Source organism: Stegostoma tigrinum, chromosome 2, assembly GCF_030684315.1.
Source record: "Stegostoma tigrinum isolate sSteTig4 chromosome 2, sSteTig4.hap1, whole genome shotgun sequence".
Classification (NCBI taxonomy): Eukaryota; Metazoa; Chordata; class Chondrichthyes; order Orectolobiformes; family Stegostomatidae; genus Stegostoma; species Stegostoma tigrinum.
The window spans coordinates 4,819,218-4,842,911 of NC_081355.1; the positions used below are offsets into that span (position 1 = coordinate 4,819,218).

The 23,694-nt window shown below is 41.4% G+C and overlaps 1 protein-coding gene across 8 annotated transcripts in view; it reads left to right on the forward strand.

The window, feature by feature from the left end:
* LOC125463699 (cadherin-6-like) overlaps positions 1-23,694 on the forward strand; it is a 192,978-nt gene that overhangs the window by 71,012 nt on the left and 98,272 nt on the right. The gene's annotated exons all lie outside the window — the stretch shown is intronic.

The following is a 23,694-nucleotide window of genomic DNA, read 5'->3' on the forward strand; positions in this document are numbered from 1 at the left end:
AATGAATGATCAATAACTGCATCCATATCCATCTCCTTTTCTACCTTTGCTAATAGACCTGTAGTCATGATGCGCACATATTTTATCTTCCCTACATCAATATGCATTAGCTTACAACGACTCACATTTAATTCCATCTGCCATGCCTCAGCCCAAACATTTAATTTGTCTACACTCCTTTGAGTGCTATCAATCTCCATGTTGTCACGACAACAGGGTTTCTACCAGGAGCTCGAGAGTGAGGTGTGACCGACAGATGTTGCTTCTTGCCTGGAGAGGATGTTTCTACCTTATTTTTATACTTGTAGAAACAGTTTGCTTTATTTGTTCATATGATGTGGGTTTCAGTGGTTTTATTACCCATTCCCAACAGCCCTGGAGAAAGTGTAAGCGAGCTTCCTTCTAGCCATCAATGTTCTTTGAGGTGCAAGATCACCCACAGTGCTTTGGGAAGGCAAATTTCTTTCCCCAATTACTTTCCCAAACTTGGCCGACATACCTCTAAATTCCCTGAAGGAAAAATGCCATTACTTTTTTTTCTCTTTACCCTCGTTTGTAGGATTGCTGCACTTTGACAAACGTAGACCAATGGTTTCAGACAGCGAGAAACTGGAGTTTTTGAACTATCTCACTGTGATCGGGCAGCCAAAGCTGTTGTCCGAACTGGTCAGAAACGCAAAGCTTAATTTGGTTTTGTCAGCTGATAACTAAAGTGAGGCAATTACTGCACGCCTTCAGAATTGGATTTTGTCAAGGTTTGCAGCTTTTCAAGTTCTGAGAGTGCAGTAACACCCAGAGACTCACGCCACTGTGACTTCTGGTGACTGGCTCCTGAAGAAGTATTCAGCTCAATAATGGAACACGTTTGAAGGGACAACTTGTGACAGTTTCCAACACTAACATGGTAATTGGAAAGAAAATGTGTGAAATTAAATCGGACAATAGATAATTTGAAAATCACGGTGGGCAAAAAGAATAACATCTGAAACCTTTACTCGGATTCGGGTCCGTCAGCTGCAGCCCTGAATATACATTAATTTGGGGAGTTTAATTTTCTTTGACAATGTGCTAGTGCATCCAGATATAATATTGTCATGTGCTGTTTTATGACAGCAAGAAGAAAGGGTGTCTCAGCTCAATGGGGCAGTGATGGCATAGTGGGGATGTCTCAATTGGCCTGGTTAATGTTTTGGGGCTTCTGTTCCAAGCTGTTGTGGAAAGAATTTTATTACATTTAGGCATCCTAGACTGGAAAGCCAGTCTCAATGATGATGAGACTATCATTGATCATCATAAAAAAACACTTGGAGTTCTACTGCTCTCTGAGGAAGGAAATCTGCCATCGTTATTTGGTCTGGTCCAGATCCACAGCAATATCGTTGAATCTTAACTGCCCACAAAAATGGACACTCAGTTCACAGGCATTGAGAAATAGGCAATAAATGCTGATTTTGTCAGTGATACCCTCACTGTAAGTCTACTCCACTATTCCATCTGAACATGGCTGAAGGGTCTAGGCCCAAAATGTCAGCTTTCCCGCTCCTGTGATGCTGCTTGGCCGGCTGTGTTCATGCAGCTTCACACCTTGTTGTCTCAGATTCTCCAGCATCGGCAGTTCCTACTATCTCTGAACCCTGTTCCAGTATTGCTCTTCAATCTCTTCAATCTAAATATGACTTCTTCTTGTGAACATTCAGTGCTTTGGACTCAACCTCTTCCTGTGACAGTGAATTCCACAGGTTCACTATTCTCTGGGTGAAGAAATTTCTCCTCATCTCAGCCTTAAGTGACCTACCCTATATCTTTAGACCGTGATTGCTGCTTCTAGACTTCTGTTGGTCACTAGCATCTTGCTTAGTGCACTTATCCCATCTAATCCTATTAGAATCTCTTCATCTTCTAAGTGATCCCCCTTTGTTCCTCTAAACTGGGGCAAATATTGTTCTATCCAATCCAGACTTTCATCGTACATCAGTCCTGCTATCCCAGGAATCAGTCTGGTAAGCATTTGTTGCACTCCTGCTAATGCCAGAACATCCTTCCTCAAATACAGAGAGCAAATCTGCATACAATACTCCAGGCTTGGTCTCACCAAGGCTGCGCATAATTGCGGCAAGCCATGCCTGCTCCTGTACTCGAATCCTCTCTTTATGAGGACCAACAAACCATTTGCTTTCTTCACTACCTGCTGTACCTTTAGTGCTTAATTACAGTGACTGCAGAACAAGGTCTCCCAGGTCTCATTGCACCTTCCCTTTTTCCCATCTATCAGCATTCATTTCCCATAAAAGAATAAAGAAAAATGAAGATAGAAAATTATTAATGCCCATCTAGCAAAGCTTCTAGCATACATAGATATACATAGAACATTACAGCACAGTACAGGCCCTTCGGCCCTCGATGTTGTGCCGACCTGTCATACCGATCTCAAGTCCATCTAACCTACACTATTCCATGTACGTCCATATGCTTATCCAATGACGACTTAAATGTACCTAAAGTTGGCGAATCTACTACAGTTGCAGGCAAAGCGCTCCATTCCCTTACTACTCTCTGAGTAAAGAAACTACCTCTGGCATCTGTCCTATGTCTCTCACTCCTCAATTTAAAGCTATGCTCCCTCATGCTCGCCATCACCATCCTAGGAAAAAGGCTCTCCCTATCCACCCTATCTAACACTCTGATTATTTTATATGTTTCAATTAAGTCACCTCTCAACCTTCTTCTCTCTAACAAAAACAGCCTCAAGTCCCTCAGCCTTTCCTCGTAAGACCTTCCCTCCATACCAGGCTACATCCTAGTAAATCTCCTCTGCACCCTTTCCAAAGCTTCCACATCCTTCTTATAATGCGGTGACCAGAACTGTACGCAATACTCCAAGTGCGGCTGCACCAGAGTTTTGTACAGCTTCACCATAACCTCTTGGTTCTGGAACTCAATCCCTCTATTAATAAAAGCTAAAACACTGTATGCCTTCTTAACAGCCCTGTCAACCTGGGTGGAAACTTTCAAGGATCTGTGTACATGGACACCGAGATCTCTCTGCTCATTTACACTACCAAGAATCTTACCATTAGCCTAGTACTTTGCCTTCCGGTTACTCCACCAAAGTGCATCACCTCACACTTGTCTGCATTAAACTCCATTTGCCACCTCTCAGCCCAGCTCTGCAGCTTATCTATGTCTCTCTGCAACCTACAGCATCCTTCGTCACTATCCACAATTCCACCAACCTTCGTGTTGTCTGCAAATTTACTAACGCATCCTTCTATGCCCTCATCCAGGTCATTTATAAAAATGACAAACAGCAGTGGACCCAACACTGACCCTTGCAGTACACCACTAGTAACTGGTCACTGATCTCCAGTATGATACCACTAGTAACTGGTCTCCAGCATGAACACCACTAGTAACTGGTCTCCAGCATCTCGGTAGTCAGGTGATGCAGCAGTAATGGAGTTTAGTTATTGATTATAATCACAGCAGCCAATCTCTACCAATTAGTCTACAGCAAACCCATAGATGAGCTGAGGGAACCTCCCAGTGCTCGTGAGTTTTGGAAACAATGCTTAACTCATTGAAAGTCAACATATTCATGGCACAGTGTCAAAGGTGTTTTATGTGAACATACTAGACGAACCAAGGGAAATATTAGACTTCATTCAAAGATGACTGAACACTTGGCAGAGTGCCAAAGAGAGTAGGTATGTCTGTTTCAGCCCTTCGATTTGCCTGCACAAAACAAAGCTCTGCATGTCTGTATGCTAAGTGGGTTTTGATGTTAGTACACAGTGTGCTATTCACCCGCATCTTTATCAAACCAATTTGTACAGTTTTCTACCTTCGCCAGCAATAGACCAGGGACCACAATAGACGCCCCATTGATAAACTGGCTCAGAGAAAACTCATGAAACAATTCAGCTCACTCGTACAGTAACAGCGATTGCAGTAAAATTCCTCAACAGTGCCACTGAGATGAATAACTACTTTGCTACTGTATACCATCTGCCTAATTAGCATGGTTCACAGTCATTTTTTTTAAAAGACACCTGGAACATGTATAGATTTAACCATGTTGTACAACCCTGCATGGTCTCCAAACCTTAGAATGATCAGTAGAATAATATTATTTCCTGTCCAGCTGTACTGTTGTGGTGTTATCTAACTCTTTGAGATCACTGCAGACAGACTTTTTTTTTATAACAGACCATGATACAATCAACAATACTTCACAGTCTAAAGATCTATTTCCCAGAAATAGCAATCGACATTTCAAAACTATTAAGTGACAGATTTAAGACGAGATTACAACTAGCAGCAGGAAAAGCTGGTGCATCAGTTGTGATGAAGCTCTATTTGGTGATGAGGGATGACAGTAGTTTCAGTAGAAGCTTCCAGGAGAAGAAATTGAAGCTGGGAGAAAACTCTTCTCTCTCTTTCTTTCAAGTTTGTGGCGGTGAAACCAGAGAAATTTGGGATTGAGCACCCAGAAAACTCCAATCAAACCTGTTAACATTCCAACATCCCAAATTTAGGACAAAAGTGCTTTGTGAAGTGGGAACTCAAACTAAATAACTAATGCATTGTTTGCAACTTTTGCACATGTACTAATGAGTGAGTTTCAGTGTAAAAATCCCACATTGTGTAAAGTAGTCATTAATTTACACTGTCATTACAGAATGTCTTTACAGAGAATGTGTGAAGTTAAATTAAACTTCTGTTGTTAGTTTTAATCTATATCCATCATCTCACATTAGTACATTGAATTTCATCTGCTCTTTTTTTCATTTTCCCCAATATTATGAATAATCCCTTGCTAATATTATTTGTTGGTCATCATAAGAACTGACCACGCTTTCTATTTTGATAATGGGCTGAATACTTAGTTGCCTCTTAGCCTTTTTCAAATCACTGTAATATGTGCGGTGGCCTGAGAAATTAACCTCTCGGGACACAAGTACCTATTTCTAACCACTGTGAGACAACACCCTTACACAGGGAAAACATACAAAATAGGAGCTGCAGTGGGCTATTTCCCCTTTCAACCAACTCCACTGTTCAATACAATCATGGCTGACCATAAAACCCAATACCCTGCTCCCACTTTCTCCCCATACCTTTTGATCTCTATAGCCCAAAGAGGTACACTTATAGCCTTCTTGAAAACATTCAATGTTATTAACCAAGCCAGAACCAAAAGAAATGCGGATGCTGTAAATCAGGAACAAAAACAAAGTTGCTGGAAAAGCTCACAAGGTCTGACAGCATCTGTGGAGGAGAAAACAGAGTTAATGTTTCGGATCTGGTGACCCTTCCTCAGAAGAATTTCACTCTGGTTTGCTATTCTTCCTCTGAATCCTATCCTCCTTAATCTCAAATGGTAAACAAAATTGGCCATGTAGAAACTTTTTTTTAAAGTTTGCCTCCAATATATCACCCTCTTGTAACATGTCTGTCGCCTCTTCAAGGTATTACAAAAGATTTATCAAGCACAGTCCTCCTTTATGAAATTTGTGCTGTGTCTTTTAACTTGAATTCAACATAAAAGCTGTACTAGATTGAAAAGATGTCTCAGCTCTCCTTGGAATTTCATCAATTTCTTATTCAGGTCTGGAAGCTCCAAAAGTGCTGACCATTTCTTCATTCAATTCTGAATGAGTAAAGCAAGGTTGGTTAACAGCAGCAATTTGTGATATATGATGAGAAAGTGGACTTAATTCTATCAAAAAGCACCATGGTACATACCTGAGCAGCGCGTGAAATCCCAGTGTGTTTCAATTTCGACAGTCGTTAACTAACTGAGTGAACAAGGTTGTCAGCTGAATGTTAACAAGGCCAACATCATTCCTTCAGTTCCTCTGCTTCAGTCTCAATGATTCCAGTGACATCAATTCTACTTTCCCAAGTTGAGTTGAAAGTAGGTAACCTTGGGACCCCACTACAGAACCCAGCTTCCTCTCCCAACATTTGTGAATTCCCTGTCTCACACCATTGGACACTGTTCGACCCTTATCGCCTGTCCAATGCTACTATAAGTCCGTACCTTCATCACTTCACATTGCCTGACTGCTTTAAACCCCTTCCTGTACGAGCTTTAACTGATCAAAATCATGACAAATTCATCCAATTAAACCTTACTACCTCACTACCCCAGCAGCCCTTCTCCTCACATTCTACAGAGTCCGTTTCACCACTGCCAGAGTTTCCCATGGCTTCGCCCAACCCCATCTTGAAGATTTCCTCTTGTTTTATATGCATGGACCCACCAAACTATTTTTCAAGTTGTTCCTCCTTATCCCTCCCTCGCAGTCCAGCCTTAAACCCCTGCCTTCTGGAATTCTGGCTTGTTCCCTCCACGACATCACATGCCATGCTGTTTTTGAGATGCCTTAGACCTATAGTTCTCTATCAAACCTCCAATTCTGTCTTTGCCAGTGCTCCTATTCTTTCCTCCTTACATTTTCTAAAATAACTTCTCCATGTGGTTCGTATTTTATAAATCAAGCCACTCTTAAAATGAGCGCACAAGATTTTGATTAGAACGTATCAACCCACTGGTTAAAAATAGAATGTAATTTTAATTCCTCAGTGGTAATTTGGCTTTCTCAAACTGTCAGATACAATACCTTCGCTTAGTCAGGTCCCTTGATGATGATGATGATCGCTATTTTCTACTTAAATAAAAATAGCAAAATGGTTAACTGGTAAATTAGGGAGTGAGAACAAGAGCATGTCAGTGACTCCTATAGTTTGTGATAATTATTTAGGAAGGCATTTTGTTTAAGCCTGAGCCAATTACAGCATGTGACACAATTGTTATGATGCACAAAATCTTGAGATGTAGGTGCAGAATTAGAATATTCAGTTCATCAACCCTGCTCCAACATTCAATTTAATTGAGGCTGATCTGGTCATCTTCAGCTCCACTTTCCTGCTTTTTTCCCCATAGCCCTAAATTTGCTTACTGATTTAAAATCTATCTCAACCTTGAATATAATGACCAAGCTTCAACGGCCCATTGCAGTAAACTGTTCTACAGATTCACTACCCTATGAGAGGGTAATCCTCAGCTCTGTCCGAAATATATGACCCCTTATTCTAGATGAAGTTTTCTGGTGCTAGACTCTCCAGCAAGGAAAATCAACCTCTCCACATCTGCTCTGCCAAACCCTCTGAGAATCTAACACGTTTCAATATAGTTTTTGATTTGATTTATCATTGCGACATGCACCTAAGTACAGTGAAAATTTCTGTTTCGTGTGCAGTGCAGGCAGATCAGAGCGTACAAGGATACAAAGATCACAGGGGTGATTCAACTGAGTGAGAAATACAAAGTTGCAGCTGCAAAGAAGTTATGCAAAAAGCAAGACCCATATTAGATTTGAAATTTGAGAGGTGCATTCAGAAGTCTAAGAACAACAAGAAAGAAGCTCCAATGAGTGCAGGCCCAGCCTACTCAACTTCCCATGAGACAGCCCCTGCATACTCAGGATCAAGTGGACTTTCTCTGGATTGTCTCCAATGTCAATATATTTTCCCTTCAGTAAGGGGACCAAAGCTGTTCATATTATTCCAACTACAATCTGACTAGTACTGCATTTAGTTTCAGCAAGACTTTCCTTTTTTTTAACTCCATTCCCTTTGAAATAAAGGCCAACAATCCATTTTCTTTCCTTATTACCTGCTGAATTCAGATGCTACTTATTTTCATGATTGATGTGCAGGAATTTCCAAATCTCTCTGTGCTGCAGCTTTCTGCAGCCTCTCACCATTCTCCATTTACCAACAACAACTTCTATTCACAGTGCATCTTTTTATGTAAAAAAGTATTCTATGTAAAGTTAAATGAAGGATGCATGGAAATCTTGTTGTGAAGTGGGTAGTTTTCCTGCCTTTAAGCTAAAAGCCCCACAAATGAATCCCACTTCTGGATTTGATGGCCAAAGCAAGTATTTTCATAACATGACCAAACAGGTTGAGTATTAACTTCCAAATCCATCCAGCACACCTGTAACAGGTGGTAAGGGCAGTTTTAAGGTCAGCCATTCCTGATGTAGCGGGATGCCCATCAACTCTAGACTCTGGCTTCAGTCCAGTTCTGGCTGAAAAAAACAGCTACAGAAACAGGCATAAGTGTGTGTCTCATCTGTCTCACATTTGTCCAGATGCAGAAAGCCTTCGAAGTTTAAGAAGGACACATTCAACCAGGAGGAGAAGCGGGTCCTAAGCAAGTTTAATCCAACTTTGAAATGAGTTGGGAAATGGGAAGGTAGAAGATGTGAGATTAACAAGTAGATGCAGGCAGTCTACCAATGCAGAGATGGTTTACGATTGGGAAATGTAATGTGTTTGTTGAGCGAACTGTTGCCCATTTTTCTGCAGGTCATCCCCATGATAAGATTACCGAGAAGGAAGCCTTTAGCTTGGGATTAGGAACAGAGTCTGGGATAGATCCTTAATGGAGTCAGAAGTAATTGCACTGGGACACATGAGCAGGCATTGCTGGAAATAGTAGAACAGTATGAAGGCAAATCCATGCATTTCCATGGCAGGGGAAAGGCTTTGGAAGAGGATGGTGTAGTGATGAGAAGGAATTATTCGCCAGAATTAAAACAACAGGGATTTAATAAATCTTACCATTGCCACTTTGATCCTTTGATTCTATGGATGTTTGTCAGCCAAATTGGTTAACGGAGGCAGTACAGGTTGATGATGATGTGTATAAGTGTTCCGTGTTCCTCTTAAGAAAAATTATCTTTTACTGGGTATGTTTTCATTTCCCACTTTCTTGTGGATGTTCTTTCCCTTTGGCAGTTTTTCCTCTCACTCTCAGCTTCCTTGTTGTTTCCTGAACATATTTAGGCAGATTTTTGCTGATATCCACAGGGTGCTATCAGTGAGATTTCATGAGCATTTATTGTGGGTGGGTGTGATTCTGCACAGCTGCACTGTTTACTTTCTCCCCACAAATTGAACTGTACAATGTAATGCTGTGTGTGCGAAGTTGCTTGCACTGTTTTCATTTGTAGTGTCAAAATGTCTGCAGTCAGTGCAGCTCAGAGAAAGAAAAGGGTTAGGTATACATAAGTATCAGCTTCAAAATACTGACGGATAGATCTCAAATTGACCCAGGAGTCAGTGGGCAGCTCTTTTGTCTCCAGAGTTTGTTGGTTCAAATCCCACTCCAGACCCTTGATCACAGAATCTAGGCCTGTACTCCAATGCCATATTGAGGGAGTGCCGTACTGTCAGAGGCACTGTCATTCATTAAACCACAATCTCAATGGCTCTCTCAAGATGGAAGAAATCATATGGCACCATCTGGACAAAAAGCAGAAAGTTTTCCTTGATGCTATAACCAATATCTATAATGTCATTAAGATAGATTATTTGCTTATTGGGCTCATGGCTGACTGTGAAGTTGGCTTTAGTAATTATTTTATGGAGTATAAGTATCATTGATTGGACCAGCACTTATTGCCCTTTAGAAGGTGCTGGTGAGCTGTCTTTTTGAAACACTGCTGTCCATCTGGCATAGAGACCCCCACAGTGCTAGTAGGAAGGGAACTTATTTCCCATCCCTAATTTCTCAGAGGAGTTAACATTCAACCACAGTACTGTGTGTCTGGAGTCACATGAGGGACCAGATGACTGGAGATTGGCTAATGATGAGCCTTTGTTTAAGAAGGGATGTAAGGAGAAGCCTGGGAACTATAGACTTGTGAATCTGACTTCAGTGGTGGGTAAATTGTTCGAGGTGATTCTGAAATTTAGGATTTATATGCATTTGGAGAGGTCAGGAATGATTAGGGGTATTCAGCATGGTTTTATGGGAGGGAAATCATGCCTCACAAGCTTGATTGAGTTTTTTGAGAAAGTAACCAAGAAAATTGACAAGGGCAGAGCAGTAGATGTGGTTTATTTGGATTTTAGTAAAGCCTTTGACAAGATTCTGCATGGTGGACTAATTAGTAAAGTTAGATGTCATGGGATTCAGGGTGAGCCTGCCAATTGGACACATAATTACTTTATGGCAGGTGACAGAGGGTGCTGGTGGAGGGTCATTTAGGCCTGTGACCAGCAGAGTTCCACAGGGATTGGTACTGGGTCCACTTTTATTTGTCCTTTTAATAAATGAATTAGATGAGAACATAGAAGGCATGGTTAGTAAGTTTGTAGATGACACCAAGATTGGTGGGAGAGTGGACAGTGAAGAAGATTATCTAAGATTACAAAGAGATCTTGATCAATTGAGTCAATGGGCTGAGAATTAGCAGATGGAGTTTAATTTGTATAAATGCAAAGTATTGCATTTTGTTAAAACAAACCTGAACAGGACTTATACAATTAAAATAGGGCACTGGGTAGTGTTGTAGATCAGAGAGACCTAAGGATTCAGGTACCTAATTCTTTGAAGTTTGCAGCACATATAGATAAGTGGTTAAGAAGGCAGTTAGTACACTTGCCTTCATTGCATTGAGTTATAACAGTTAGGGCATTATGATGAGGTTGTATAGGATGTTGGTAAGGCCCCTTCTGGAGAGCTGTGTGCAGTTCTGGTCACTCTATAACAGGAAGGATATTATTAAGCTGGAGATGGCTCAGAAGAGATTTACAAGGATATGACCCAGCATGGAGGGTTTGAGTTATAAGGAGAGGGAAGATAGGATAGAAGTTATTACACTGAAAGTTAGGAGGTTGAAGGGTGATGTTTTAGGGTTGATAAAATCACAAGGGGTATAGATAAGGTGAACGCCAAGTGTTTTTTTTCCCTAAGGTGGAGGATTTCAAGACTAGGGGCCATTTTTTAAGGTGAGAGGAGAAATAGCTAGAAAATACGTGAAAAGCAATTTGTTTACGCAGAGAGTATTTTGTGTGTGGAATGAACCTCGAGAGAAAGTGATGGATGCAGTTATAGTTACAAAGTTTAAAAGACATTTGGATCAGCACATGAATAAGAAATGTTTCAAGAGAAATGGGCCAGGTGCAGGGAGGTGGGAGTTAAGTTCAGTTTGGGAATATGGACACTTTGGACTGGTTGGACTGAAAGTTCTGTTTCCATGCTGTATGACTCTATCACTGTCTATGACTCTACAAGCAGAGGAATATGATGTGCTTAATCGTGAGTATTACACACAAAGAGACATGGATAGTATTGACGCTTTTGTCCAGTTCGAAAACAAGATAAACTGGCTTTGCCTGTCTCTCTTTTTATATTTTAAATGCCTTTTCATTCTTTACAATTCACTCCCTTTCCCAGCTTTCTTAATTTTTGTTCCTCATATTTCCTCAGTTGCGCCCTCTTGATTAGTGAGCATTTTCTAATATGCACTTTTCAGATGATCTGTGTAACAGTAAACCCAATAGCTACAAGAATAGGTAAGAGTTCAGGAGCCGTGCGGTGAGCAACTCACCTCCTGACTCCCCAAAGCCTGTTTACCATCCACGAGGCACAAGTCAGGAGTGTGATGGAATACTCCCCACTTACCTGGATGGGTGCAGCCCCAACAACACTCAAAAACTTAAAACCATCCAGGGCAAAGCATTCTGCTTGATTGGCATCACAGCTACATGCAACTACAAACATTCACTCCCTCCACACTTAGCAGTAACAGTGCGTACCATCTATATGAAACACTGCAGGAACTCACAAAAGATCCTAAGACAACACCTTCCAAACCCAGAGCCACATCCAACTAGAAGGACAAGAGCAGCAGATACATGAGAACGCCACCACCTGCAAGTTCCCCTCAAAGCCACTCACCAATCTGACTTGGAAACTTATCACTACTCCTTCAGTGTTGCTGGGCCAAAACTGCTTCCCTAATGGCACTGTGGGTCTACCTACAGCACGTGGACTGCAGTGGTTCAGGAAGGCAGCTCACCACCACCTTCTCAAGGGCAGCAAGGGACAGGCAATAAATGCTGGCCCAGACAGTGATATCTATATCCCACGAGTGAATAAAATAAATGCTCTTAAGCTGTTTAATGATGTCGTTCAGCAGGAGAATTGTACATACACAGAAAATGTAATGAGAGCTGTGTTTATGAAACTGTTAAAGGTATCTCCAACACTGAGATATCATTATATCCTTTTAAGGAATTCATTACATTTATGAAAACTCCTCCTCACTTTGACAGATATTTGACATTCAATCATTGACACAGTATAATGATCAAGGTAATATTATATATCACACTAAAAAAGACAATGTTATCCCTGGTCATCTATCAATATATGAATATATACAATAATTTGACCTTTGTTGCTATTTTAAGTTTTAAGTATTAGCTATTTTAAGTATTAGATATTGACCAGAATAAACCTTTAAAATTAAGTGAGCAAAAGCACTGAGAATGTTGGAAATAGGGAGTAAGATCTAAAGATGCTGAAAATGCTCCCATTCTGGTGTAAAGTCAACTTGTAAGATCAATTATATTTCTTTCTCTACAGATGCTGTAAGACCTATTTGTTATTTCCAACATTTCCCGCTTTTACTTGAGAGGATGTTCTTGATTTTGAAAGCAGGCATGTGTTTAGGTATTCTCTCCTGTGACTAGAGTAAGCACAACAAGGATTCACATTTTTTGTTTCACTTCTTTCTTTGAGAAATAAATGGTTTTCTTTAATGCATTTTCTTGCTGCCACCCAGAGAAACAGCATATTACTGGAAAAGCTGAGCAGGTCTGGTAACATCGGTGGACGGAAATCAGAGTTAATGTTTCAGGTTGGGTTGGCCTAAAATGTTAACTCTGATTTCTCTTCACAAATGCTGCCAGACCTGCTGAGCTTTTCCAGCAACTTCTGTTTTTGCATCTGATTTACAGCATCTGCAGTTTTTCAGTTTTTATTTAGTATTTGACACAGAAAATTGATTCCCCAACAATCAACATTTCCTGGATGATTAGATGCTGTGGTGGTCAGTCACTGATCTTGTCATCTGGTGGAATTTAAATTCAATTCGTACAGCTGATATGTCATGGAACTATCATCAATTGTTGTCAAAGCCCATCTGATCCATTGATGTCCGTACTTGATCTGGTCAACATCTGACTCTAGACCCACAGCAATGTGATTCACTGCTAACTGCCCTCTGAAATACCCCAGGACATCACTCAGTTCAATGGTGCCAGCCTTTCAAGTATTACCCAAATCCCATTTAAAAAAACACAGAAATATTCACACTTTAAATCAAACATGCCCCATTAACCTGAGCATATTATACAATCGCCACCAATAATACTTCTTGGATCTATTTAGCTTCTTCAGTGTAATTCTGTTTGTGGTTATTTTGTATTTTAATGGCTTTTTTTATTAGATCTCCTTGCCGCATTTCAGTGCCACATTTCAAGCCTGTATTCTCTAGAGTTGAGGAAGATGATAGAGGAGCTGACTGAAATATTTAACATCCTAACAGAACTGGACTGGCACAGTGCAGGGACAGTGTTGGCCCTGGCTCTGACTGAGGACATAGTCTCAGGGATGTGGAAAGACAGACCATTGGGATTGAGTTGAAGAAAAATATCATTCACTCAAAGGGTGTTGAACCCATGAAATTCACAATCAAAGGCGGCTGTGGAGTCCAAGTCACTGGAAATATTCAAGAAAGAGATAAATGTTTTGATTATAAAGACATTAAGAGAATGGGGTGAAAGTAGGAAAATGGTACTGAGATGGAAACTCAACCATAATCTCATTCAGTGGTTCAGCAGGCTCGTAGGACTGAATGACTTACTCCTGTTCCTAGTTTCTGTATTCCTTTTAGTATTTTTCCAATAGATTTACTTTTAATCTGTGACTGTGAGTTCATTATCCCTTTCCTTCTCTATGACTCACTTTGCATTTTATGATGAATTTGTCTAATTTATTTAGCACCTCTGTTATGAAATACATCTTAATTGTCTCAGACTAATAACCAGTGCAAAAAGAAATGAAGACAAATGTCTTCCCCCGCGCACCCCCCTCCCCCCCCCTCCCCCCCCCCCCCCCCCCCCCGCCAGTACTCGCTGAGAAAGCCATGCTGATGTTCCAGGTGTATGTATTACAGGTCTCTATGAGATGGGTTTTACCAATAACTCCTTGCATTGGGAGGCCGCAGCAAGTTTTCTTGTTGGCCTTTTCCTATATTTACAGTACTGAGCTCGGCTCTGTACAATTGGTGCAATTAGTTTAATGTTTCTGGGTTCTCAGAACATCCATCTCCCATCAGTGCAGTTGGTTTCGAATGAAAGTTAAAAACAATTCCCATTCCTACGAGCTAATTTTCAATTTATTCACAATGCAAGAGCGAGCAAACAAAATGCAGTTTTTAACAAAGAACATCTGGCACTTTCCTTTTGAATCTGAGCTCTGTTGATGTCTGATGGATGGTGAATATAGATAGAAACAATTTAGGCTAATTCTGCTCTTCAGATGAGAAAGACTCCAGTTGAGTTTTAAAAGCCTGATCAATCAAGAATTATGACATTTCAGAGAAGTGGAATTGTCAGCTAAATACATGATTCTTTATTAGATTTAATGAAGTTAAATCAATCTATTGAGGCAGATTATTCCTTTTACAGAGTAGTGTTTCAAAGTTATCAGCTTTGAATAGTAACGAAAACTGTGGAAAGGAGATAGAAAGTCATTAATTCTTTGACAGCATCTAAAACTTCTGGTCACAAGTGGCTTAACTGCCCATAATTACACTGAATTGAGTCAAAAAAGAGACCTGATTTCAGATTTTTTTCTGATGTTCTCTGTAATAGCATGCCTAATATCGACTTATTCCCTATAGATTCCACAGTTCTTCCCTGAAAGAAATGGACAGCAATAATTTGGGTGGCACGGTGACTCAGTGGTTAGCACTGCTGCTTCACAGCACCAGGGACTCAGGTTCAATTCCACCCTCAGGAAACTTGGAGTTTGCACATTCTCCCCATGTCTGCGTGGGTTTCCTCCAGGAGCTCTGGCTTCCTCCCATAGTCCAAAGATGTGCAGGGTAGGTGGATTGGCCATGCTAAATTACCCGTAGTGTCCAGGGATTTGTAGATTAGGGGGATGGGTCTGAGGGTCAGTGTGGACTTCTTGGGTTGATTAGCCTGTTTCCACACTGTAGGGATGACCTTTGATCTGAATTTCCCTGAAAAATATTCCAAGCAGCTAAAGTGTATACATTGTGTTTTGTTCCATGTTCAGAGTTGGACATCTTTGCAAGAATGGATTTGGGGTTTGGAATCACCTATTAGATGTGAGATTAGAAATGATATGAGCATATCAAAACCATCCAGAACAAAGCAGCCCACTTGATTGGCATGCCATCCATCACCTTCAACATACACTTCCATTGCTATTGACACACAGCACCATCCACATGATGTACTGTGGCAGCTCTCCAAGGCTCCACTGACTGAACCTTAGTGAGCTACAGAAAAGGGCCCTTCAGCGCGTCATACCAGTGCCATCAAAATTAAGCATCCAACTATTCTAATCCCATTTTCCAGCTCTTGTCCCATTGACTTGTCTGCCTTAGCATCATATGTGCTCATTTAGACATTTTTATGTGTTATGAAGATTTCTGCCTCTACCAATCTTACAATCAGTGAGCTCCAGATTCCCAGCATTCTCTGGGTGAAAAAATTTCCAAGCCCACAACCATCCCCACGTAGAAAGACTAGGGCAGACCACTTGCAAGTTCCCCTCCAAACCATTCACCATCCTAACTTAGAAATATATCACCGCTCCTTCACAGTCGCTGGGTCAAAATGCTGGAGCTCCCTACCTAATGGCATTATGTGTCTACCTGTAAGGAAGCACATCACCATCTTCTCAAGGGCAGTGATGGGATGGGCAATAAAGATTGGCTAGCCAGTGACACCAACATCCCATGAATGAATAACAAAAAATAAAGGAATTTCATGGACTGCAAGACAAAGAGAGTTCTTTTTCTTTTTGTCCATTGATTTCAATCTGGCCTGAACTGGGACTTCAAGACCAATTTTGCTGCTTCTTTCCAAAATAGCAGTCATGGGATCTTTTCTATCCACAGGAAAGGGCAGGCAGGGAATAAGCTTAAATTTGTATCTGAAAGACTGTGTCTGACTTCATCAGAAGTACATTGAAGTGATTCCCAAAACTCAAACACCTGAGCAGGACTTGAACCTCCAGCCTTACGACTCAGCCTGCTGAGCCACATTAGAAACAAACTTACTTTTCTGGAGTGTGCTGAATGCAACCTGAGTTGCTTAAACCCATTTTCAAACCAACATGAACCCAAAGCAGTAAAGTGTGATGCAAGTTGTTGCAAATCATGAATTTGATTTTAAGGAGTTACATGGGGAAGGGTACGACGTTCACGTCAATGCACCAAGGAATCTGCACTGAGGTTGAGATTTAAGCTACAGTTAAGGGTATTTGTGCAGTAACAATAAAGGGAACTTTATTCATCTTGTTCCAGTCCTGCACAGGTTCCATTCTCCTGCACTAAATGGCATGTGCAAAATCTCATCCAAAAAACCTGCCAAAGTGAACATTTCCATCTGTTGGATTTTAGAATGACAGCAATTGTTCACTTTCATATATTCAACAGCCCTGTCGAAAAACTATCAAATGGATTAATTCGAACCCTATTCTCCTCAGCAAGCCCTGCGTTTTGAAACCCACCCACACAGATTATTTTTTCAGCTAGTTCCCATTTAGTGTTAACAGCCATCATTTCTGTAATGACCTTTATCAGAGAAATATTCCACTGCAACCTTCTTTGTATTGGAATCTTAATGAGCACTATTCTTGGAAATGCTTAATCATCTTTTTTCAAGTTCTGGCTTTTCACTGCATGAGGTTCGAACTAAAGTGTAAATTGTTGCCTACAACTGTCCTATCACATTTTCCAATTTGTCAATTCTCCTCTCTTTCCAAGTTGCATTAACTGGATTTGAGAAAATCCTTGAAATTTTCTGATAGCATTTTCATTGGGTCATGCAAGATTATTCAGTTTCTTTCCCAGTTCCCTGAAATCTAACCAAGATCCTGGCAAGCTAAGCATTGCCAGGCATATCGTACAAAAGCACACCGCAGTAATTCAAATTCACAACGGCAAGCTGTGAAAGTAGAGTTCACGCTGGTAAAAATTGCCGGCTGAGTTTGTATGTGTATGTGCATGCTACCAATGTTTTCCCATGCAGTGGAAAAGGAGGCCAGAATCATATTGTAAGGAAAAAAAGAAACGTTCTGAAGAAAGGTCACTGAACCCAAAATGTTAACTGCTTTCTCTCCACAGATGCTGCTAGACCTGATGGGCTTTTCCAGCATTTTCTGCTTTTGTTCCAAATTGTGGGAAATGTTTCTTCCGAAGAAAATATAGTCACTTCAGGAACAATGCCCTTTAATGCTGGGGAGCACATTTTACATTCCTAACTCAGTGAAACAAGGTCTTCCCTTCACATAAATCACAGAAATAAGGCTTCAAAGCCTCTGAACATTGTAGAATGAATGCAGGGCACAGAAGGAGAGAATTCCCTATTGGTTCTGAAATGCAATATTATAATGATACCTAAAGGTTTGGTAGGATGAAACTATTTGCTTTTAAACAAGCCTCAATATGGGTCATAAAGTCATGCACATTAATGTCATGATGATGTGTAAGGTAAACAATGCTGACATTAGCAACCCCATACGATCGATACTGTGAGAAGGGAAGATGGAATAACTTGTGTTAGACAGCTGTATCACAGAGTGTCATGTTTAATAATCTGTAAATAAAAGAGTTTATTGGGATTCCTCAAGAGCCAGGCAGTACTCACTATATGGTAAGGCAGCAAATCTCGAGTGGAGACAGCTCAATCCAAACGACAACCTCTGAGAACAGTAGCATGGAAACCTGATTTTCATGGCAGCTTAGCCCATGAACACTGACCAACTTTACATCCAATTTCATCTCTACCACTGATTCACCCATTATCTTTATCCTGAAGGCTACGATTGGCCAGAAACTGATCTGGACCTATGGTAACAAAACCAGGTCAGAATCTAGAAATGATGAAGCAAGTAATTAATCTCCTGACTCCCCAAAGCCTGTCCACCAGCTGCAAGGCACAAGTCAGGAGTGTGATGGAATACTCCCCATTTGCCTGGATGAGTGCAGCTCCAACAACACTCAAAAAGCTTGACACTATCCAGGACAAAGCAATCTGCTTGTTTGTCATCACATCCACATACATGCACAAACATCCACTTCCTTCATGCTCAGTAGCAGCAGTGGGTACCATCTACAAGTAGACACTGCAAAAACTCACAAAAGATCCTAAGATAGCACCTTCCAAACCCATACCCCATTCCATCTGGAAGGACAAGAGCAGCAGATACGTAGGAACACTACCACATGCAGGTTCCCCTCCAAACCCCTCTCCACTCTGACCTGGAAATATATTACTGTCCCTTTATTGTCACTGGCTCAAAATCCTGGAATTGCCTCCCTAACGACACTATAGGAACTACCTTCAGCACATGGACTACAGTGGTTCAAGAAGGCAGCCCACATTCTCAAGGGCAACTAGGGATAGGCAATAAATGCTGGACCAGCCAGAGATGCCCACATCTAAAAATAGAGTTGTATCAGTCAAGAAAAATCAAACCAGGTGATTGGTTATAATTCTAATTTTCTTATCCTGTACACTGGATTCGACTGGAAAACCATCTCTCTCTCTCCCTGTCTCTCTCTCTCTTTCCACTGAATACAAGGATTGTTCATGTGCTTGGGCAATGAATAAACAGTTTTTACTGCCAAGTTCTAAGGAAGAGTCACATTGGACTTGAAGGACTCAAAATGTTAACTGTTTCTCTCTTCACAGATGCTGCCAGATCTGCTGAGTTTCTCTAGCACTCTTTGTTTTTGTTTCCAGTGCTGAGTGTAAGTCTGCTTGTCCAGGCTTTCCCTGGTTCGACACAAGCCCAAGATGTTTCAGGTGGTTAATGTGAAACACTCCAGAGCAGTGCAGAAGAGAATCGTCCAGTTGAGGCTTGACAAAAGGTTGTGTAGAACATTAGTTTTGGTGTTATTAGGCACTGAAGTTATTTTGATGTTAATATGGGATGCCCCCAAGTGAATACTGTTTTGCAATGTGATTTCCTGCTTTGATGAATGCAGCTCTGGTGTTGCTAACCACTGAGCCACCCTGGTCAAGTTTACTATTTGACCACTTTCAAGCAGGGAGCCTTTTTTCTCTCTGCATTGAATATCTAATTAGTATCTTTTAACTTAATGAATGAAATATATAAGGGTAAAGCCCACTGGATACAGCAGCAGAATTAAGCCATTCGACCCACTGAGTCTGCTCTGCCATTTGATCATGTCTAATATGTTTCTCAACATCATTCTCTGGCCTTCTCCCTGTGACTCTTGATTGCCTTATCAATAAAGAACCAACTTATCTTTTTCCTAAATGCCCTCATTGACTTGGCCTCAATAGCCCTCTGCAGCAATGTGTTCCACAAAGTCACCACCTTCTGGCTGCAGAAATTCCTCCTCATCTCAGTTGTAAAAGGCCATCCCCTCACTCCTTATTTAGCCTTTGAGCCCTAGTCTTTCCTACTCTATCCACTTGTCTGCCCTATCCAGGCCCCTGAATATTCTGTAAGCTTTCACGAGAATCCCCACTGTCCCCAACTTTCTAAACTCAATCGTGTACAGACACTGAGTCTTCAATCACTCCTCAAAAGACAATCACTTTATCGCTGGGGTCATTCTTGTGAACCGCATCTGGAACCCTCCATTGCCAGTGTACCCTTCCTCAGATATGGGGCCCAAAACTGCTCACAATATTCCAAATATGATCTGACCAGAGCCTTATATAGCCTCACCACTACATCGCTGCTCCTATATTCTAGCTATCTTGAAATGAATGTTAACATTGCATTTGCCTTCCTCACTGCCAACTGAACCTGCATGTTAACCTTAAGAGAATCCTGAACCAGGACTTCCAAGTCCCTTTGTGCTTCAGATTTTCTAAACCTTTCCATGTTTAAAGATAGGCTATGCATCTCTTCTTCCTACCAAATTACATAACCTCAACTTTCCCACGTTGTATTCTGCCTGCCACTTCTTTGCCCACTCTCCCAACCTATCTAAGGCTTTCTGCAGCTTTCCTGCTTCCGCAACACTGCATGCCCTTCTACCTATCTTTATGACATCTGCAAACTTAGCAACAATGCCCTTAATTTATTCGAACAAATTTTTAATGTGTGATGTGAATAGTTGTGTTCCCAACACAGACCCCTACGGAACTCCCTTAGTCACCGGCTACCATCCTGAAAAAAACCCTTTATCCCTACTCTCTGCCTTCTGCCAGTCAGCCAATCCTGTACCCATGCCAGTGCCTTGCCCCAATCACCAAGGGCTCTTACCTTATTTAGCAGCCTCCTTTGCAGCACCTTGTCAAAGAGCATTTGGAAATCTAAGTAGAGTATTTCCATTGTGTCTCCTTTATCTACCTTGTTCTTTACGTCCTCAAAGAATTCGACAGATTTTGCCAGGTATGACCTCCCCTTGATGAAGCTATGCTAACTCACCCCTATTTTAGATGCATTTCCAAGTACTCCACAATCTCATCCTCAATACTGGACTCTTAAATTCTTACCAAAGACTGAGGTCAGGCTAACTGGTCTATAATTTCCTGCCTTTTGCTACTCTCCTTTCTTAAACAGGGCAATACATTGACCATTTTCCATTCCTCTGGGGCCCTCCTTGACTCCAGCGATTCCTGAAAGATCTCCACCAATGCTTCTACAGTCTCTTCAGCTTTCTCTTTCAGGACCCTGGGATGTAGTCCATCTGTTCCAGGTGATATATCCACCTGCAGACCTTTCAGCTCCCCAGCATCTTCTCTTTAGTGATGGCGACTTTACACAGTTCTACCCCTGACTCTCTTGAAGTGCTGGTTTGCTGCTGGTGTCTTCCATGTTCAGTTCCTCCCCCACTTGCAGCACATCAGAGCCATACAGCATGGAAACAGACCCCAATTTGTCAGCGCCAACCAGACATCCCAATCTGACTCATTCCCCTTTGCTAGCATTTGGCCCATAGCACTCTAAACCCTTCCTACTCATATACCTATCCAGATGCCTTTTAAATATTGTAATTGTACCAGACTTCACCACTTCCTCTGGCAGCTCATTCCATACATGCACCACCCTCTGCGTGAAAAAATTATCCCTCAGGTCCTGTAAATCATTCCACTCTCACCTTAAACCAATGCCGCCTAGTTTTGGACAGCCCCACCCTCAGAAAAAGCTTTGGCTATTCACCGTATTCATGTCCCTCATGCTTTTCTCCAGCCTCATTTTCCAGGTGCCTGAAGCCCACTCCTGCCTCTGTCGTACCTTTTATAAAACCAAAAAAAAACCTTTGGTAATCTTCTCTTACATTACTGGCTAGTTTACTCTCATATTTTATCTTTGCCTCCTTATTGTTTTTAAGTTGGTCTCTGCTGTTGTTGATTGGCTAACCAGGCTGGTTCATTAATTTGCATACGTTTTATTACTCTGCTGGGTAACATCGTTAGTGCACCCAGCAAAGTAATGAAACGTCTGTAAACCAATGAGCCGGCTTGGTGAGCAAACCACCCACAGCATCCATAATCCGAGCTACAAATTACACAAGAAACTTAATTGTCTTCTGCTAGCTTTTAAAGATTTGTCGGTTCTCTGGCTTCCCACTAATCTTCACCACACTGAATGCTTTAGCTGTTGCTTTTATGCTGCCCCTGACTTCCCTTGTCATCCTTGGTTGCCTTTTCCTCCCCTAAATGTGTTTCTTTTTCCTCGGGATGAATTTCTGCTGTACCTTCCAAATTACCCCAAGAAACTCCTGCCATTCCTGCTCCACTGTCTTCCCCATTAGGGTCCCCTTCCAATCAACTCTATCAGCTCCTCCCTCATGTCTTTGTAGCCACCTTCACTCAATTGGAATACCATTACATCTGACTTCAGCTTCCCCTTCTCAAGCTGGAAGGTGAATTCTATCATATTATGATCACTGCCCCCCTTTATCTTAAAAGCTGTCTAATCATGTTTGCCTTATTACACATCACCCAATCAAGAATTGCCTGTTTCCGAGTGGGATCTACCACAAGCTGCTCCAAAAGCCATCTCATTGACATTCCTTTCCTTGAGATCGGATACCAACCTGATTTTCTGAATCCACCTACTTATTGAAGCTGCCATAGCCTTAGCAGACCATAGGACTGCTCGCTCGTTGGAGAGAGATAACTAGTGTTGGTTTAACCTGAAGGTCACTGAGGCTCAGGTGAGGGGAAAGGTTGAGACAGGGAATGTTTTGTGGTAATTTCAGACAGTGTGGGAATTGAATAAAAACAACAAACAAAAAACAGAAATTGCAGGAGAAACCCAACAGGTCTGGCAGTCTGTAAAGAGAAAATAGAATTAACATTTCAAAAACTACAGATGAGGTGAGGTGTTTCTTAAGTGAATCTAGTGACGTGATCTGGAATACACTGGCTGAAACAGTACTGGAAGCAAAACCAATAATAATATTCTGAAGGGGATTAGATAAATACCTGAGAAAAAAAGCTGGGCAGATCCAAAGGAGAAAGAGGGAATGGGACCAATCGGACACATCTTTCTGAAGAGATAACATAATCACAATTGGCTGAATGACCTATGATAATAAGAACATAACAACATAGGGTAGTACAATGGCTTATTGGCTAGCTCTACTGCCTCACAGCATCGGGGACCAAGATTCAATTCCAGCCTCTGGTGACTGTCTGCGTGGAGTTTGCACATTCTCCCCGTGTCTGTGTGGGTTTCCTCTGGGCGTTCCAGTTTCCTCCCACAGTCCAAAGGTGCGCAGGCTAGGTGGATTAGGTGTGGGAAATACAGAGTTGACAGGGAGTCTGAGTTAGATGCTCTTCAGAGAGTCGGAGTGGACTTGATAGGCAAATGACCTGCTTCCACGCCATAGGGATTCTATAATTCTAAGAATAGGCAATTCAACCCCTTGAGCCTGTTCCACCATTTAATGGCTGATGTTGTCTTGACCTCAAATCCATTTTCCTGCCCAGTCCCCATAATTTACATTTACTTTTTAAATCCCATTTAGCATCTTATGTACCTCAATTAGATCGCTCTCACTCTTCTAAACTCCAGAGAATACCAGCCTAAACTGCTCAATCTTTCTTCATAATGCAAACCCCCCCATCTCTGGAATCAATCTAGTGACCCTCCTCTGGACCAGTATACCTGTGTACATCCTCAAGTAGGTAGTGTTTAATTCAATGAAAGTTTGCTTTGAAAATTGTATAGATGCTGTCAGAATTTAAATCTGAAATGTTCTTTCAGTTGGAAATCCAGTAAGCAGACTGAAATGTTTTTGACAGCAGAAGGGGCAACTGGACAGGCACATGAGGGAGAGCCTAATGCAGGAATATTCTGATAGATATAGATAGACAGAGGTGAGAAGAGATTTGTAGGGAGTTTAATCACTGGTACGAATCATTGTGCCAAATGGGCTGTTTGAGACTGTCATAATTTGTAACAAGAATTTCACGGTATATAAAATTAAATATGTGCTGGAAATACTGAGCAGGTCTGGCATCAGCTAAGGAGAGAAACATTTTGGGTAGAGATGTTCCTTCATCAGAACAGAATGATGTACAGTATTTGTGACCCGCTAATATTTTGTAAGAAGTTTTTTACTA